At 34.0% G+C, this 19,436-nt stretch overlaps 1 non-coding gene and 2 pseudogenes across 2 annotated transcripts; 1 reads left to right on the top strand and 2 right to left on the bottom strand.

Annotated features, from left to right (window-relative positions):
• Positions 1-1,607: 1,607 nt before the first annotated feature.
• LOC143586949 (protein NODULATION SIGNALING PATHWAY 1-like) lies at positions 1,608-3,607 on the top strand (annotated as a pseudogene).
• A 4,310-nt stretch (positions 3,608-7,917) lies between these two features.
• On the bottom strand, positions 7,918-11,073 carry LOC143588335 (trimethyltridecatetraene synthase-like; annotated as a pseudogene). Its single transcript, XR_013145092.1, has 2 exons — positions 10,137-11,073; positions 7,918-8,613 (listed from the first exon to the last, which is right to left on the bottom strand). The product of XR_013145092.1 is annotated as a trimethyltridecatetraene synthase-like (transcript).
• An 8,236-nt stretch (positions 11,074-19,309) lies between these two features.
• Positions 19,310-19,391, bottom strand: TRNAS-GCU (transfer RNA serine (anticodon GCU)). Its single transcript has one exon. It is a non-coding gene; the product is annotated as a tRNA-Ser (tRNA).
• Between the last annotated feature and the right edge of the window lie 45 nt (positions 19,392-19,436).

The following is a 19,436-nucleotide window of genomic DNA, read 5'->3' as shown; positions in this document are numbered from 1 at the left end:
AAAACTGGATGTGACGTCTAAAGAAGAATAGAACCCTACACGTTACATCATCCAGCTTCAAAAGACTCAGAGAACACATGTCACGGTTACAAAAGAGTCGGAACATACATGTCCTGGGCGAATGGCTATAGTAGAGCCCTAGCTACAGTGATCAAGATATATATGTCCCGGCTGTATAAGAATTGGAAGATATGTATTACGGCTACAAAAGGGTCAGAAAACATGTCCCATTTACCAATTAAAGAGCCGATGCATACATGTCCTAGGCCCCTAACTATAAAAGTGCCCCGACTACATAAGATATATGTTCACTTCCGACTATAGAAAACCACCCGGAAGGTAGATGTCACGACTACAGAAGAGTCTTGACTCATCTGCAGTCGGGATAGATAAGTTTAAAACTATTTTACTAGGCCACTTTGAGAAAAAGTGTAACAAAATAAAGAAGCCTAATAAACGTATATACTCCTTACCAATAAAGATTTTTAAAGTTACGTCTATTTGAAATGACTTCCCACCTAATTCCGTATACTAGTTTCATTTCAAACACATCACTTTGAACAACAATATTAAACTCACCTTAACTCTATTTTGAACATTTCTTAGTCCGTTATAAACCTCTATTAACAAAACACAGCCACATATTATTAATTATATATATCAAAAATTCAAAATCGACGAAAATCACCTTTTCACAAGAATTAAAATATATATCATGGACGGTTTCTCCCTCACAACATAAACTAATTAAAAAAGGGTTGTGTAATTAAATAGTAATTTAATGAAACCTTATGTGCCGCTCATTACATGAAAACTTCCAATCTTTTTATAGTGAGATTTTAAATTATAATCAGTGTTATAATAATACTTAATTAGGAGAAAATTAACGTACAAATAAAATTAACATATTAAATATTAGAATCAAATATAGTAATTATATATAAGTAGAGTAATTATGTAATTACATCATAGAGTAATTATGTAATTATTACTTAATTATAAATAAAACATTTTTGTGCATTTATAATGTTTCTATGTAGTACGTTCATTTCTAAGGGTGTTAACCAAGAACCCGAAGAGAAAAACATGATTCACCCTTTACTTTCAAAACTACCTGATGCATTAGGGGCGTAAGCCAATAACACAATCATCCATCATCCTCCATTTCTATTTGGTTTCCCAAACCCGATGAACGATCAGTGCCAGTGTCGATCCCCTTAAACGAGAACACCCCGATCATCCTTTAACGATGGGAACTACCCACACTGAGTTAATCATTACTATCATTATTAAATTAACTAGACTACATTGGATGCCAAAAAATTTCATTACGATGTCACTTATTTGTCCGTTGACTAGACAAATTAAAGTTTAACAAAAAAAATGTTATGCCCATCTATTAAATATGTAACATGAAGTATATGAATTGGAATATTCTAGATTAAATTAGAAATTTTCTGTATGGCATCTTTCCTCTTATATTATAAGTTTTTATTTCCAGTAATGACCTCCATATAGCTGGGATTGGGTTATTTATAACAACAAAAAGTCAACTATATATGATGTTAAACTATTTATTTATTTAAATTAAAAAATTAATATCCACCATGCAGAAACATGATGACGCCATCTCATCCAGTCATTTGTTTTAAGTGCCTCCAGTTGTGATTATTTATAGTACAAGAACTAGTAAAGAAACAAAACTGCCGTCCTGGTTACAAATTTTATATAAATTAACTACTACCACTTTGTCGTTAAGATTAATTAAACATTAGTTAATTACTAATTAAGAAGCCAGATTAAAAGTACCTAAAGAAGACATCATATGTACCAAAGACAGCACGCCCAGTTCACATGTATTAATATACCCCCTCAACCATCTCTTATTATATATTCTAAACCATCCACTAATCACACTCACACACAAAAATACACTTTTAGTTTCAACTAGTACCATAATTAAGCAAGGCTCTTTGTTCTTACCTTCTTGTCCTCTAAGCACAACCCCGGTGTACGAAACGATGATGTTTGGGGAACCCGAACCGGATATCAACTCGGGTCAAATCCTGGATTGGTTAGAAGATTCAATGCCACACTTGCCATTGATTCTAGATGATCTATATTGTTCCACGGATATCATAGATGATCCGTGGTGGGGTCTGGACCTGGACCCCATTGATGATTATATTATTTCAAATTCTAACTCTGTAGAGAGCAGTACTGTATATAGTACAAATATTTCGGTTGTAATGACGGATCAACCAGAACAACTACAACTGGCTGGTCTGTCGAAGAAACGGAAAGCACCAGAGGATCAGACGGTGAGAAAACCAAGTGCAAACAAGAAGGGGACTGGAAAATCGTCAAAGGATAATAGTAATGCCGGTTACAACAAAGACGGACGGTGGGCCGAGCAGTTGTTGAACCCGTGTGCTGCGGCTATCGCTACAGGAAACGAGACGCGGGTCCAACACCTTCTTTTAGTTCTCCAAGAATTGGCGTCCCCAGCTGGGGACGCCAACTACCGCCTGGCGGCTCATGGAATGGAAGCCCTCCTCCGTCATAACTCTACCACCACCAACCTTCCTTCAAATACGGTGGCCCCCACCACCACTTTCGCCACGTCATCACCTACTTTCTTCAAACGATCTTTAACCAACTTTAACGACATCAACCCATGGTTCACTGTCCCGAACAATATTGCCAACAACGCTATACTCCAAGTGTTGTCAGAGCACGACTACGGTTCGTGCAAGACTCTTCACATTCTAGATATTGGAGTCTCACACGGATTCCAGTGGCCCACGCTTCTGGAATCACTGGGCCGCCGACCAGGGGGCCGCCACCGTTGGTGAGACTCACTGTAGTCCCACCAACACACGAAAACCATCACATCCCCTTTGCAAACTGTCCACCCGATTACGACTTCACCTCAAACATCCTTCGATTCGCTAAAGACGTCAACGTTAATTTACAAATCAACCGACTCGACAACTACCCGTTACAAAATCTAAACTCACATGTCATCAATTCATCCCCAGATGAAACATTAATCATATGTGGTCAGTTTAGACTTCACAGCCTTAATCACACAACACCCGACAACAGAACCGAGTTCTTGAAACTCATGAGAACCATGAATCCAAAAGGCGTGATCTTAACCGATAATAATATAGACTGCAGCTGGAACATTTGCAACAACTTTGATTCAAGTTTTTCACAAAGCCTAGATTACTTATGGAGTTTCTTGGACTCGACAAGTGTGGCGTTTAAAGGGAAAGAAACGGACGAAAGAACATTAATAGAATGTGAAGCTGCAAAGGCGCTGATCAATCCATACGAAATGAATGAAAAGAAGGATAAATGGGGGGATAGAATGATGAGTGTTGGGTTTGTGGAACACGCGTTTGCGGATGATGTTGTGGATCAAGCGCGCGGGTTGTTGAAGAAGTATGATAGTCACTGGGAAATGAAGGTTGATGATTATGGGTCTGTAGGGTTATGGTGGAAAGGGCAGCCTGTTTCATTTTGTTCTTTATGGAAATTAGATTGAAAGGAATTGGTAAATTGTAATATAGTTAGTAGAATTAAGTTCATTAGTAGAATAAGTTCAAATTGTTGTGTTTTGATGTATTAAGATCTTTATCTCTTCTTGCTGTTGTTTATTTGTCATCATCATTAGGTAGTTTGTTATTTTCAGTTTGTATCTGTTACCTAAAAGTTATTCAACCAGGGCGAGTATGAAACCGAAAAAAAAAAAACGATCCGATATAAAAATAATCAGAATAAAAAAGCTGAACTGTAGCAAAAACCAACGGTTTGGTTGTATATATTTTGTAAGAGCCGAATTTATGGTTTGATTTTGGTTTTGCATGTAATAAAACTGAACGGAAAAAATCAAACCAGAAAAAAACAAAGCGAAAGAAATGCCGACGATTTGGTTCTATATTTTTGTTTGGTTTTGCATGTAATAAAGATTAAAATAACCGAACCGAACGGAATTTATAGATTTTTTATTTTTTATTTTAAGTAATTCATAAAAATTGTATAAATATATAACCAAAATATTTAGCCCCAAATATATAATAATCAATTAGATACTAATTAGCAAAATAATTTAGACCTAAATTTGTTATTTTGAGCCTTTTTTTCCGACCCAAATATTTCAAGCTCAAATGACAAAACCGAAACCAAACAATTTTCAAAAATTCGAAAATCAAAGTTTCGGTTTTAACTCGAAACTGAACTGTGCACAACGCTTATAACTACTGAATTGTTGGTTGAATATATTTGAACATTAAAGGTAATTATATAATGGGCTTACAAATCATACTATCGGATGATCTGAGCTTACTATGGTTGATAAAAGATAAACTCAGTCAGGCATTTCTTTCAATTATTTAACTAGCGTGTAGATGACGTGGCGCTGAGCTGGAAGAGAAGGGCCACGAACCTTATAATTTGTTTTTTTAAGAGGGAGAGAAGAGAGAGTAGACTAAGGCTATGGAAGAATTTTGTGGTTCGCTAACGAGGGGTGAACGGTCGATGAGCATAACATGCTCGACTTAACAACTTGTCAATTTTTTAGCGTTATGATGAATAAAATAAAAATAATGTTCATCATATACGCATTTTATACATATTTATGCACTTAACAAGCTAAAAGGGGAGTATGGTTATGTCATTCACTCATTCGATATGCATTTAGGTGTTTATACGATTTTAAATTATTCTATGATAAATGTTAAATACAAGTTTAGTACGTATTATAGTTTGTGTAGTTATATTTAAACCAAATAAGCGATTAGCATGTCTAGCTAAAACCTAAAAACCAATCTCATAAAAGTGATATATGAAAGTATTATTATGTAATGATTCAAATGTTATTAACATTAAATCGATTTTCAGGTTGATAAATTATAAGTTTCTCCATAAAGAATTTAAGTGTAACACATTTCAGATCTGATTTTAGTCTACAACTAACTTCATTGATTCGCCTGACTAACCTATCTTGGCACATTACTAAAATTACCATTTTATTGCGTTAGTAAATAAAACACGTTTTATTACGTTAATCAAAATATTCTATAGATGTATTTAAAACATATAAATACACGTTTTCAATGTATTAATACTTGTGGCAAATACTATAATCCAGTGGGACAAAACATGCTTGGTTAATTAGTCAAACTTATTGTTTGAAAAGTAATAAGAAAACTTAACCGCTAAAACGTTTTTTCACCTATTTTACCCATGACTATTTGATTGTAAGTCACGCATGCTTACAACTAGACCAAGTTAATTGTTAAGTAATAGCTTTAGGAACCAATCCAAACAGAAGTCCATAAAACAATTCAATTGGTTTGCCTTTTCGATTCAAATTTTCACTTAGTAGACAATTTAAAATATGTATATAATTGAACCAAAATATAAGAATGTATGTATGTTAACATATCAAAAATTATATTATAATACGTAATAAAACAGTAAATGTATATTTGTTCTAACTACGGCTCGTTCCTACCTATTATCGAGCCAGTTCGTTTCAATGTACCGAATCAAAGTTAATCTTAGAATGATATGTAAGTGGTTCAAAATATGCATGTACGTTTATTAGACACGACTTTTATAATTGCTTGTATGAAAGTGTTGATGAGTGGTTCAAGCACATAGAATTGAATCACAACTTTTATCAACAGGAACATGAACGTCTATAAGCAAATGCTAGGCTGCTTAGCTTAACCACCCCCAATATCATAGTTTCCTTTTAGAAACATAACTGGAACCCACACACGTGATTTCCACAAGGTTCTGCTATTGATACATTCACCAGCATGAATGCTTTAACCGAATGATTACTTTCCAAAGCAATAATTAGTGAGACTAGTGGCTGAAAAGAAATCTAGTCAAAAGAACACATGGAAACATACTAAGATATGAACTGAAGTTCATAACATAACACAACAAACATTAACTGATTGGAAAAGGTTAGGGCTGTAAACGAACCGAACAAGATTTTATGTGTTCAAGAACGGTTCACAAACATTTACTGAACGAGATTTTATGTTCGTGTTCATTCATTAAGGAAATTAATGTGCTCATGAACGGTTCACGAACACAAATAAAACCGACATAGCCTAGAGATTAAGACTCATGTATTCATCAATGTGATTAATGAAAACATGTAAACGAATTGAACGAACACGAACACTTAATCAAACAAATATTTATGTTCATGTTCGTTTATTTAAAAAATGAACATTTGTGTTCGTTTATTTAAGAAATACATAAACAAACATAAATAAACAAACAGAAACAAACATAAATAAACGAACGTTCATGAACATAAATGAACGAACGAAAAAGACTACTTATTTTAAAACCATAAATGGTAGGATAACTTCACGGTTTGTTTAGATCTTAAATCAAATTATTTTGCTAATATGCCTTTTGTTTTGTTTATTGTTTCATGATTATCGTCCTATAATTTACTTTGTATGCGAGAGTTATTGAGTTTATATTTTAGAGGCTCGTTCTTTACTTGTCCCGAGTACTCAAGTTTTTATGGATTCTTGAAGACGGCTAATGGGTCAATAAGTAATGGATAGAAATGTCTAGATGGGCCGGATCATGTCAACTGTTGGGCTGAATTCCATAACTTGCCATATTTAGATACACCATTAGAACAAGTGCTTGAAGTAGTATTTTAGCTTCCGCTCTGTGTTGGTCTCAAGACAATAGTGTTTTTAAATGTTGCGCATCAACATTATCTTCTACATTTTCCTCATAATTTCCACATAACTAAAGTTAATGTAACTAAATCAATTGTAACATGTGGACATCAAAACGCGTACAATCTACTTAATTTGAGTATTACTATATGTTTACAAGTAAAAGCATGTCTACTCACAAGGGTTTAATCAAGTAATTTGATGTATGAAGTTTGGGTTTCAGTTCGGATCAATTATAGATTTTAGCGAACAGTAGTAGCTCATGAGCAGCTCAACTCATTTAAAGCTCTATCCAAACCCTCAAAACGTCTTCACCTCTCCACTTTGCAAATCAAACCCTCTTGAAACGAAATCCCATGTAAAACACACTTGTAAACTGGTGAGTTAAAAGTGCATCATGTTAGAATTCGGAAAACGAGATCGGAAATAGCCAACGTGATCTTGTCTTCGTGTGTGGGTGGGTGATCATGTTTAGAAATAAATAGCTTCACGAATTATAAAAGGGAAATTGCATAACAATAGTAACATATTAATAAAAAAAAGGTGAATTGTAAATAGTTAGTTAAACAAAACGAATTTTGCATTAAAGACATTACATGTTTGGTCGATGGTAGGTAACTAGGTATCTTTGTACGCACGTAGAAACTAGAAAGTTGTCTTTATTTTTTAGATTTTTTCCCCTCATTTTTTGGTAAATTATTGTGTTTTGAAGCCTAATTATATGGTTTGTAAAGGAAGTTATTTTCATTTTTAAGAAGTTATGTAGGACTATTAATTAAGTAGATGCGACATATACTTATACGCTCAATAATTGTCACATATTAAATGTTTGAAGGTAGTATTTATTATAGGAACATGTATCAACTATTAATTCAAGATGTATGTCTAAAATGCGTGAACTTATCTTGTTCTTGAGGTTGTTCTTTATGTGGGGACAACATATCCCTTCCATGTTATCGTCACGTAGGAAACGAGACTTAGAAACCCCTTTCCATAACGTCCCATTGTGATTTGTCGCCGCTTCGCTGCCCCATTACATATATACATATATATGTATGTTTATGTTTGTTTATGTGAGAGAGAGAGAGAGAGAGAGAGAGAGAGAGATGCATTGGGAACGTATTTTTTGATTTGGTTTAAACGAAAGTGTTAAATGTCTTATTTATTAATTTATTTGAAAGTGCTTGTAGAATACAAAATAAGATAATGATACATTAGTATCGTAAACATTAAAGCCCGCAACAAACACACTCTAGAACTCGTACATATTTAGTGGAAGCCTTGGCTCAGGCACAACCACAAGTGGAAATTTCTTTGGTGTTGATAGCCCAAATATCTCCTCCATGTTTAAGTCATCGTTGGTCATTGTACCCGGCAATTTCCAGTTAAACCCGTGAAGTAAATTAGCCAATGTTGCTTCGATAACTTTATATCCTAAACTATACCCCGGGCACATCCTTCTACCCGCACCAAATGGCAACAACTCAAAGTCGTGGCCCTTGACATCAATTTCCTTTCCAGTGAATCTTTCGGGACAAAATTCTTCTGGCTTATCCCAAATCTTCGGGTCTCTCCCGATGGTCCAAACACTAACAAGCACTCGGGTTCCTTCAGTTATATTGTAACCAGCTACTTTACAGTCCTCACGAGCTCTTCTTGGGACTAACATTGGAGCCACGGGATGCAACCTCATTGTCTCTTTGGCAATTGCCTCAATGTAAGGCAAGTTAGGCATGTCCTTCTCTTGAACCCATCTGTTCTTTCCTATGACACGATCAAGCTCCTCAGTTGCCTTTTGGAATATCTCTGGTTTCTTCAAGATTTCGGTAATCGCCCATTCGACAGTAACAGCCGAGCTCTCAGTTCCACCTGCAAGCAAGTCCTACAAGTATAAAAAATGCAATTCATATTAGCAAGGGAGCATATGTTACATTTATTAATACTATTGACTGTTACATTTATATATGATTATTAATTTTTACATTTATTGATAGATTATTCTATTTGAAAATATATAAATCCAACACCGAAAATTAACTCGATCGAAAATTTAAAGTTTTGAGATCATATCGTGACAAGTGTTATCGTCATCAAACGGATACAGGTCAAGGGCCCGTTCCGTTTGTTGAGTTTTGTAAAGAACACGGAATTATGAATTGATTATGTCGGACATACCAACACAAAATATCGTGTGACAGGACACAGTACTCATAATAATAGTACCATGAATTATTGATAAAAGCATCTTGTCCTTTTATAATAAAAATCATTTTTGTAAGTTGTAACTTTAACTTTCATACTTATAACAAAGAGTTAATGGCCATTTTCGTCCCTGTGGTTTACTACTTTCGCCACTTCAGTCCAAAATTTTTAATTTTGTCAATTTAGTCCTCATAGTTTTAAATATTAGCCAATTACGTCCCATCCGTCTAACGGCATCCAGCTATGCCGTTAGTATAAGGGTATTTTTGTCTTTCTCCTTTTAATTTTGAGTTAATGGTCATTTTAGTCCCTGTGGTTTGATATCTTTGCCAATTCAGTCCAAAGTTTAAAAATTTATCAATTTAATGTTCAGTTTAATTCAGTTTTTTTTATTTTTTATGTTTTTTGTTTATAACCCTGAAGAGCATAATTCAAGCCCAAAACCATCGAGCAACCTCAAATAATGGTATGCATTTACTCTGTTGACAACAGTAATCATACCCCCCCCCTTATATTTATTTTCTAGACATTTCCTAAAATCTTCTCCATGGTGGAATTCAATGGTAAAGTGGTCAAGGTAATTCCCTGAAACCGAATTATACAGAAAAAACTAAAAATTGTTTTGTTGATTAATGTATAATAGTTGATTACGACCCAGATTTTCGTTATGATATTTTAATCTCTAAACCCTAAATATTATGCATTCATCAAAGAAACGATTTTTAGTTTTTTCCGTACAATTTGGTTTCACAGAATTGTTTTAACCACTTTACCATTGAATTCCACCATGGGGGAGAGTTTAGGAACCGTCTAGAAACTAAATACGAGAGGAGGGGGTATGATTACTGTTGTCGACAGAGTAAATGTAGACTTGTTTTGGGCTTGGATAATGCTCTCTAGGGTTATAGAAAAAAAACTGACCTAAATTGACAAAATTTCAAACTTTGGACTGAATTGGCAAAAGTATCAAACCACAGGGACGAAAATGACCAATAACTCAAAATAAAAGGGAGAAAGACAAAAATACCCTTGAACTAACGGCATAGCTGGATGCCGTTAGACGGATAGGACGTAATTGGCTAATATTTAAAACTATGAGGACTAAATTGACAAAAAAACAAATTTTGGACTGAAGTGACGAAAGTAGCAAACCACAGGGACGAAAATGGCTATTAACTCTATAACAAATAATAAATAACAAACCTGAGTAAAAGCTTTGACTCCATGTCTTTCAAGCTTAACATCAAGATTCGGATCATCAGCAAGCTGCAACAACAAATCCACCATGTCCGTAGCCACGAACTTCTCCCCGTCCGCCCGTCTCCGCGCGTTATGCTCGTCCAACACATGCTCCAAAAACCGATCAAATTTCTTGCTCACAACCTTCATCCTCTTCACATACCCTTGCAAATCCATAAAATCGATCCACGGTATCGAATCCCCTATGTTAAACACACCATTCAACAAGAACAACTCGTCCAACATCTTCTTAAACTCGTCCGGACTCACAACCGAGTTTTCAGACTCGTCCAAATAACGTTTCCCTAATACCATCCGACTTATCACATTTAAACTAACGGTTGATAACAAATCCTTTAAAAGAATTTCTTGTCCCACGGATTTGTTAATCGTTTTTAACAACGAATATGTTTCTTCTACGCGAATATACTCATACGACTCGAGTCTTTTCGCAGAGAAAAGTTCCATTAGACACATTTTACGTGCCTGCCGCCGCCGTAGGGGGACCACGTGATGTCAGAATAATTATAAGTGGTGTATTTCCCAGCGGCAGTTTTTGGGCGGCAGGCAAAGTTAACATCTTGTGTTTTTAAAAATACTTTTGCCATTTCGACGGACGAGCCCACAACAACGTTGAACGAGCCGAATTTGAGTTGCATGATTTCGCCGTATTTTTGCGAAAGATCGTGGATGGAACGGTGCGGAAGCGAACCGATGAGGTTGAGGTTACCGATAATCGGCCACGGTTTAGGGCCGGGAGGCGGGTTTAGGTTGCGGCGATTGCGGCAACGACGAGTTAGGAGGATGAGGGTTACCGTGGCTAGCCATGCGGTAACGTAGTAAGTGTAGGAAAATGAATCCATTGGGAATATTGTGTGTTGAATATTTTGGTGGGTGACTAAGAGTGTTATTGACTTATGAAAATAGATGAATTAATGGTGGGTTATTTATAGATGGATTTTGAATGGTAAGTGTGACACTTTTATTTTATTGTTATGTTTTTTTTTCTTTTTTTAATGATTCGGTAGATCTAAACACGACCTGGCAAACTAACTAACGAACAAAACCGTTGACTTGCTTTTTTTGAAGACTCTCTGAGACTCGTGTTTCTCACATTAACAAAAAAAAATGAATTTGATGTTTAATTAACCATATTAAAATTAGGAGTGTTAAAAAACGATCAAACTGATTTAGTCGAAACTAGTTGGTGGGTCTAAGATATCGATAATTTAATCTTGAAGGTTTGGTGCGGTGTGAAACTTGAAACCGGGTTTGTTTGCCTATATATACATTTTCTTTTCGTTTATGGGATATGCTATTACATATATACATTTTAATCATAACTTATTTTATCATCTACAATTTAATTATATTGGGTAAAAATCGGTTGCAAAACCTTCTAAACGAATTGTTAAACCGATACACTGGTAAAACAACTACCGATTGTGTTTCATGTTTTTGAAACCGTATGTACTGTGTAGTAGTTCACCTCAGGACTTCTGTAACTTAATACCAGTGTTTTTGAGACCGGCGGTCCGACTAGTTGGACTGGGATTTAGTCACATGACCAGTCCGGTTCTGTGTAGTTTGTTCGCTTCTTAAACAACCAATCGGTTCGAAGTGGTTCCATGGAAAAAATTATATATTTTGTAATTTAAATTTTTTCAGCCTTCGCCATCATTTTTTAGCCAAAAATTGTTTGGCCGATTCGACCGGTTGTACCAGTTAAGCGGTTACCCGTATGGTTCGTTGAGCGATCTTGTTATGTAAACATTGCTTAAAACCTATTGAGCCAGTCTATTAACACCCTTAGAAATAGATATCTATACTATATATAATACACCAAACAAGGGCAAATTAAGACACCCATTTATAAGTAATTTACAACACTTAAAGCATGTGATACATGTGTTACTAAGAGTAAACTTGTCTTTTAAACACAATCCATTCAACTTACAAGTTTGGTCCCTCATCTTTAACCATATTATGTTTTTAATTTAAGTTGTAAACTAACTTCTCACCCATGATTTTTAAACGACTATAGCCTTTTCAAGCGTTAATATTTTTATAAAAAAATTACACCATAAAAACGAGCATTTTATTCTCTTTAATTATGATATGATATTGTTATAATTTTTTTCATTTTAAATAAATTAATATGTTACGTAGGGGTGTTCAGTGTCGGTTTTGATGGTTTTTAAGTTAAACTTGTGAGTACAACCGTTAATACTGATTTTTTTGTCGTCCAAAACAAAACTCAACCATTGAAAGTTGTAACCAGATCGTTACCAATGGCCTGGTTCGAGTTTGGTTTCACAATTTAAACTTTAATAATAAATTTAGTTAAAAATAATTATTAATTTAAATTTACCATCAATTTTAACTAAACACCAACATAATATGATAGTTGAGAGGATCATAAATAAAAAATGATAATTTAGCCAAATAAATGGTAAATATTAATGGAAGATCTAGGACGTGAAATAATAACAACAAATATCACAAAATGAATCATACTGCAAATAGGTTAATTTGAAGTTGTATAACCAAGTTATTTGTAATAAAAAGATTATGTTCAACTAAATTTTAACTATATCTAATATATATTACAAAACATATATAATAATTAATAATAAAAAACATTAAAATGCATTCAACATTTACAGTATGGTCTGGTTTCTTATGGCCGGTTGCCAGTATAAATCGCAAACCAGCCGTTCACTACATTTTGAAAACTTTGAAACCGACCAACAAACCGAAAGTAAAAAAAGAAAGAAAAAAGAAGTCAAACCAATGACCGGTTTAAACGATTTCAAGGTTTTAACCGAACCATAAACACTTATATTTGTTACGTGATTAACAGGTTCAAACACCCGCTACATCGCGCAGGCACACATCTAGTATAAAAATACATAGGTGGTTGGTTGTTAAATTAATCTTTTGTTATTGAAAAATCATTTAAGTTTCTTTGTTTATTCTGCAAAACACATTTTTTTAGTTTAAGATTCAATTTGGTGACAATATGTGTAGCTTTTCACACAAATAATTGAATTAAGTAAAGAGTAGAATGAGAAAATCCTTGAAAGTTGTTAGCAATGCCTTGTTCATTTCCAAATCACTTCTTATTTTATGGAATTTCTAGGCAAACACCATCTCACTTTAAAGAAACTCACATTATTTTTCTTTTGACTTCCTCACTAGTCACCGTAGGCCATTAATTTCCATCACGAAAATCCTTAGAACCTTACATTACTTGCAAATAAATAAATGATGGAAGAGTACATTGTGGTTTTCGTCTATGTACTTTGTTTAAATTTGTGGTTTTAGTCCAATAGTTTCAAATTTACGATTTTTGTCTATGTGGTTTCATTTCATCGACAATTAAACCCAAAGTCATTAACCTCGATAATCTGGTCGTTAAACTCATCATCGTACCCTTCACGTGAGGGTCAGTTTTGTCATCCCCCCTCCCCCAGATACACCCCATCCCCTCACGTGAGGGTGCTTGCGAATTACGGCTGGGGTTTATTTGGCGAGAAAAAGGACAAAAATGTGTCTCACGTGAGGGGCACGTTAATGGATTTAAAGACCAGACTTAACGAGGTTAATGAATTCGAGTTTAATTGCAAGTGAAATGAATCCACAGGGACGAAAATTGCAAATTTGAAACTATTGGACTAAAACTGCAAATATAAACAAACTACATGGTTATAGCTATAAGAAGAAAAACAATTATCAGCCGAAGCAACCACTCTATTCTTTGAAATAGAGTGAAGGTTCGTCTTCATCTCGTATTTCCCATACTCTAGACTCTCTAGTAATAACTTGCTATGTGTGAGATTTTATTTAGTATGATCGTTTTGTAACACTGCATTCAAGATGACAAATTATAAACACGAGTAAATCGATACATCGATACATATCCTAATTCCTTTATTGTTTCAGATTCAAATCAAAACATACCATAGTTTTATATTTTACTTTGACACTATATATGCGTGAGTGTGTGACTTTAAGCTATGTATCACGTTATCCAACACTGATACAACCAGTAAACCAACAAATCACAAGATCGATGGCAGATGTAGCATACAAACTATGGACCATAGTATCTCGAGATACCCATCAACTTCCTTGACAAAGTGCAAAATTACTGTAAAAATTAAAAAAAAAAAATTTCTCCACTTTATGTATTAGATACCACTGAGTAAATATTAAAATATTTCTACGTCTATAAAAGTATTTTAAGATACCCTTATTTTTTTCTTCTATATCCGTCATTGCACCTAAATACTCACGTTGGTGTTGTCATATTAATATAAATTATTAAAGAAAGACTATATTTCCATGAAATTGATTTAAAGTCGGGACAAAACTAATGAACATCTTTGAAAGTCGTCTAGGAATTTCTTAGAAAGTGGAAACTCATATAATTTCATAATATTCATTTTTAAAAATCAAAGTGAAAGTGGAAATAATGAAATATCTCAGTTTCCACGTTGGTCAACAGTCAACTAAGCCGCCGGCTGTTCCCACCGCAGTCCCCGCCATTAGACATAATCGTCAAGTCTTAATTTAAAGAGAAGATATAAGTTTTAACTTTTAAGTTTTAACTGTATCTATAATATATATAAACGAAACAATAAAATCCTATGTGTCGTGATGTGGTCGCTCCCCCTTTTTTTGGAGTCACCAGATTTTCTTGATTTTTAAATGGAGGCTTCTCATGCATTTGACCCGAATTCATGGGTATTGGTCTAATCAAACCTAATATTTCTTAAACGGGTTATAACATCTCATTAAATCAAAAACAAATCCCACCAAATATTTGATATAAAAATCCTATAAAGTAGGGATATACTAAAAATTAATATATGATTTATTAATAAAAGATATATATTATTTATAATTAAAAAACCAATTTTATAGTAAAAAAAATAAACAGGTTTGGGGTCTCATTAGGGGTGAGCAAAAAACGGTTCGGAACCGTCAGAACTTAGGAACCGGAACCGAACCGGTGACTCAAAACCGTTAATGTGTGTACCGGTTCGGTTCTCGGTTATCAGAATTTGCATAAAACGGTTCCCGGTTCGGTTCTGGGTAAAACCGGCGGTTCTAGACTCGGAACCGAAGAACCGGAATATTCAAAACGTTTTAAATAAATTTACCAATCCCCATTTTTTATAGAGTAACTTATTAACCGGCATCCATTCAATCATTTTTTAATTCAAAATCTTCTTTCTTTACGTTCAAGAACTAGCAACCATGATCAATTTTGATTTAAGCTATCAATGTAATTTAATATAAAATGATATGATCTTCCATTAATCTATCGTTGCTAATGATTTATTTAACTTGAACACTTAGGTTTTAATAAAAAATATAATGGATGTTCATGTTGTAATCTTAATTAGTTTTACCGTGAAAAAAAACATACAATTGTATAAACTTGTTTTGCAAATCGCAAAGTTTGCATAACTCATTTGATAAATAAATGATCGAACCGGTTATAGCCAGAACCGTTTAGCGAGAACCGGCTTTAGCGGTTCTGGAACCGAACCGGTTTACTATAATAGGTTCCGGTTCTATTTTTCACTCAGTTTCAGTTCCGGTTCGGTTCTCGCTGTTCTGAACCGTTGCACAGCCCTAGGTCTCATCAAACAACATAGCTTTTAAACCGGGTTATAAATCTCATTTATTTATGAAACAGTTTATCATCAAACCATAAGTATATTATTAACTTTCATACAATAAAAATTCAAAACATAAATAAATATTTAAAACAAATAATATAAAACAACCCCCGTAAATAAACGAAACATTTAAAAGCTTTTTGATTGTTTCTTACATTTACTCAAGCCACCATATTGTTTTATTTGTAAATGAAGACTTCAAGTGCATTTGACCCGAATTCACGGTATGGGTCTCATCATACCTAAATAACCTTAAACGAGTTATAACATCTCACTGTTATAAAAATAAATATCACAAAGTATTTGATATGCAAATCTTATAAAGTATGGATATACTAAATATTAATATCCAATTTTTTAAGAAAAATATATTATTTATAATAAGAAACAATTTTATAGTAAAAAAATAAGTGGGTCATGAGTCTTATCAATCCCATAGCTTTTAAACGGGTTATAACATGTCATTTATTTGTGAAACTATTTCATCATCAAACCCTAAGTATATTATTAATTTTTTTATAATGCATAAAATTAAAATGCAAAAAAATATGAATATTAGACTTGAAAAATAAACACAACCCTGTAATACGAGGGATAAAAACTAGTTAGATGTATATAATAATATAATATTATTTCTTTACCAAAGTTAATGTTTTTACTGAGTATTAATTTGACTAGTTGAAACAAGGCACTAGATATAAGCAAAAGTTGAATCAAAAGGCATACAACTATTTGGGACGTTTAGTGGATTTTAAAAACTATCATAATACAAACTAGACATTTTAAATGAATCATATATTTCCATTTACATCATCATCAACTGACCAACACGGGTAACCGGACGGTCGAGACAGCACTCATTAGCAGGAAGTTTTCGCTGATTGAACCCACAATCGTCGCAACCGAGATGCCCAGTTGAATCAATCTTGACTCAACCTCCAAAAGTGTATAGATGGTTATCAACCGGCTCATAGTGTTTAAAATAATTTGTATAGTATAAGAAAAGCTATAATACACATACGCAGTTACACACACAAATAACTTTTAATGTACGAAGTGTGACAAGCATTAGAGTAATTATCATGATTACTTTTAAGCTGTAGTGTAATAACAGTGACTGGTTCAAGCAAAGTTACAATATTGTTTTTTACACTCCGTACGTTTTCTTTTATTTTTTTAATTCTTAACTATAATTTGTAAAGGAAAGTTGAAATAATAAAGATGATCATGATTATGATATACAATTATACATGGTCCAATAATGTAAGAATCGACTGGTTCGGTTTATATGGCTGATTTCAAGTTTCAAACTAGACGGAATCAAGAAAAAAACAATAACCTAACCACAAACCAAACTGATTGAATCTTAAACGGGCCAACTTAATTGAGTTTGAACAAAGTTTCTAAAACACTTTATAAAATGCAAACACCATATGTTATAAGTCCCCAGCGGGCCGGCCCTGGTTCTCATTCTAAATAATTCACTCAGGGGCCTAAGTAAAAGAGATCGTGTGTTTGAAACAAAATCGTTATCAGGCCTATATCATGATACATCTATATACTAAATGGCCCATTTTTTGGTGCCCAGCTAATTAAGATTTGGGTTCGGTGCACTCAGAGGTGAAAAAAAACCCAAACTCAGAATCGGTTTTTTTTATATTGGGGTTTTAAATACCCGTACCCGAACCCGAACCCGTAGCCGACCCCATTCATAGGGTACGGATAGGTGTGCATTTCAGTACCAAAATCCGTACCCGGAACGGGACCGATTTATACCCGGTAATATCCGAAAACCGGAATGGGTTCCATACCAGGAACCGGGTTTTTCCAATACCTGAAACAGGGTTTTCAAATACCCGATCTATACCCGAAATTACCCAAAAAATACCTGAAAAATACCCGAAAAACCCATAAAATGTGCAACCCCTTAAAAAGTTCAATCTATATCCGAAAAATATCTGGAAAAAAACCAGAAAAAAAAAACAAAAAATAGGGTGTTTTCAATAGCTGTAAATAGGGTATTTAAATACCAGGTTCTATACTCGACCTGAACCCGATGCATATAGTATGGTTTTTACAGACAATACCCAGATCCTAACCCGACACAGATACTGCTATTACCCGATTTTCTAATACCCGGTCATACCCGAACCCGATTTGTGCACCTCTACGTTCACTTGTGCAGTTAACTGGTTAAGCAAATCGGTTAACCATTATCCGGTTTATATGCTAACCAGTTTTTTCTTTTTTGGGAATTAACCGGTCATACTGGTTTTTCGGACTGGGTAGTAACCGGTTATACTGGTTAAAGAAACAGTTTTGACCGGTTAATAACCGGTTATACCCCGATTTTTAATAAAATAATAATAAAAAAAATCGGTAACCAGTTGGATTAACCGGTTTATAACCGGTTTTGAATATAATAATATAAATGGTTACTAACCGGCGGTTAAGATCGGTTTGTAATCGATTAGGATTAGACCAGTTAGTAACCGGTTACGAAATCGGATACAAACCAGTTAACAAGTTTCTGTGTGCACCTCTAATAAGCATCCTGTAACTAGTTAACACTTTCATTCTATCAAATATTTGCTACCACGTTATAAAGAAATAAAAAATATTTTCTGAAATTTATAAATATTCAAAATAAAGAAAAAATAATACTAAGTTTTTCTTGTATATAAGGTGGGAAGAGAGTTTCTAGTTCAACAATCAACATAACGTCTTCGTGTAAATTGTGTCTCTCAATTTGCTATATGATTTCTTTAGTTTTTTGTTTGTGTCCGTTGTTGTAGATATGGGGTTTAGGTTATGCTTACACAAATGTGTACAAAAGTAATTGTTTTTGTTTACTCTTTTCATTTTACTTGATTTGGGTGTTTGCTATGTGCAAGTGCCATTTTTAACCTTCAAAATAACGAATACAATTTACAACCGACTTAACAATATGTGCCTGGAGTTATAACTAGGACTAACATGCCCTTATTCTATCCCAACTAGACAAAAGTAAACAAAGGCGACTACTTCATTTCAGCCAAGTTTGATTTAATATTGCCATTTATAAAATGAAAATTTATTGTGGCGTTCACGACTAAATTGTTATATACTTAGAACTTAGAACTGCAAGTGTATGTGCTCGATCAATATATACTTTTAGATACAACATTCAAGCTGTAAAGAAATGACGGTTCAATTTCAAGACAGATCGGTGCGAATTTGGGTGATCATAGATAAGTCAGTCAAAGGGTATCTAACTGTAGTTTGCTCATGGCCGTGGTCGTTAAAGAATTTCAAAAAAATAGTAGATTATAAGAACAAATACAACTAATACTTATTAGAAGCTGTTACAGTATGTGCATTAAACTCATTGAACCCGGATGAAAACTTTATGCGATTAAACTCATAGAGCAAAGTAAAATACCAAATAAAAATTAAAAATACATACGACGCCTGAGAGATTCGAACTCTCGCGGGGAAACCCCATGTACTTAGCAGGCACACGCCTTAACCACTCGGCCAAAGCGTCGTTGATGTTGCACAAGTAGAAATAACTACTATAATTTGTTTATTA

Source organism: Bidens hawaiensis, unplaced genomic scaffold (genome assembly GCF_021521415.1).
Source record: "Bidens hawaiensis isolate Kalapana, Puna unplaced genomic scaffold, B.hawaiensis_p1.1 tig00001575_1, whole genome shotgun sequence".
NCBI lineage: Eukaryota > Viridiplantae > Streptophyta > Magnoliopsida > Asterales > Asteraceae > Bidens > Bidens hawaiensis.
The sequence above is the reverse complement of the archived record's forward strand: the minus strand, read 5'-3'. Positions and strand labels throughout refer to the sequence as shown.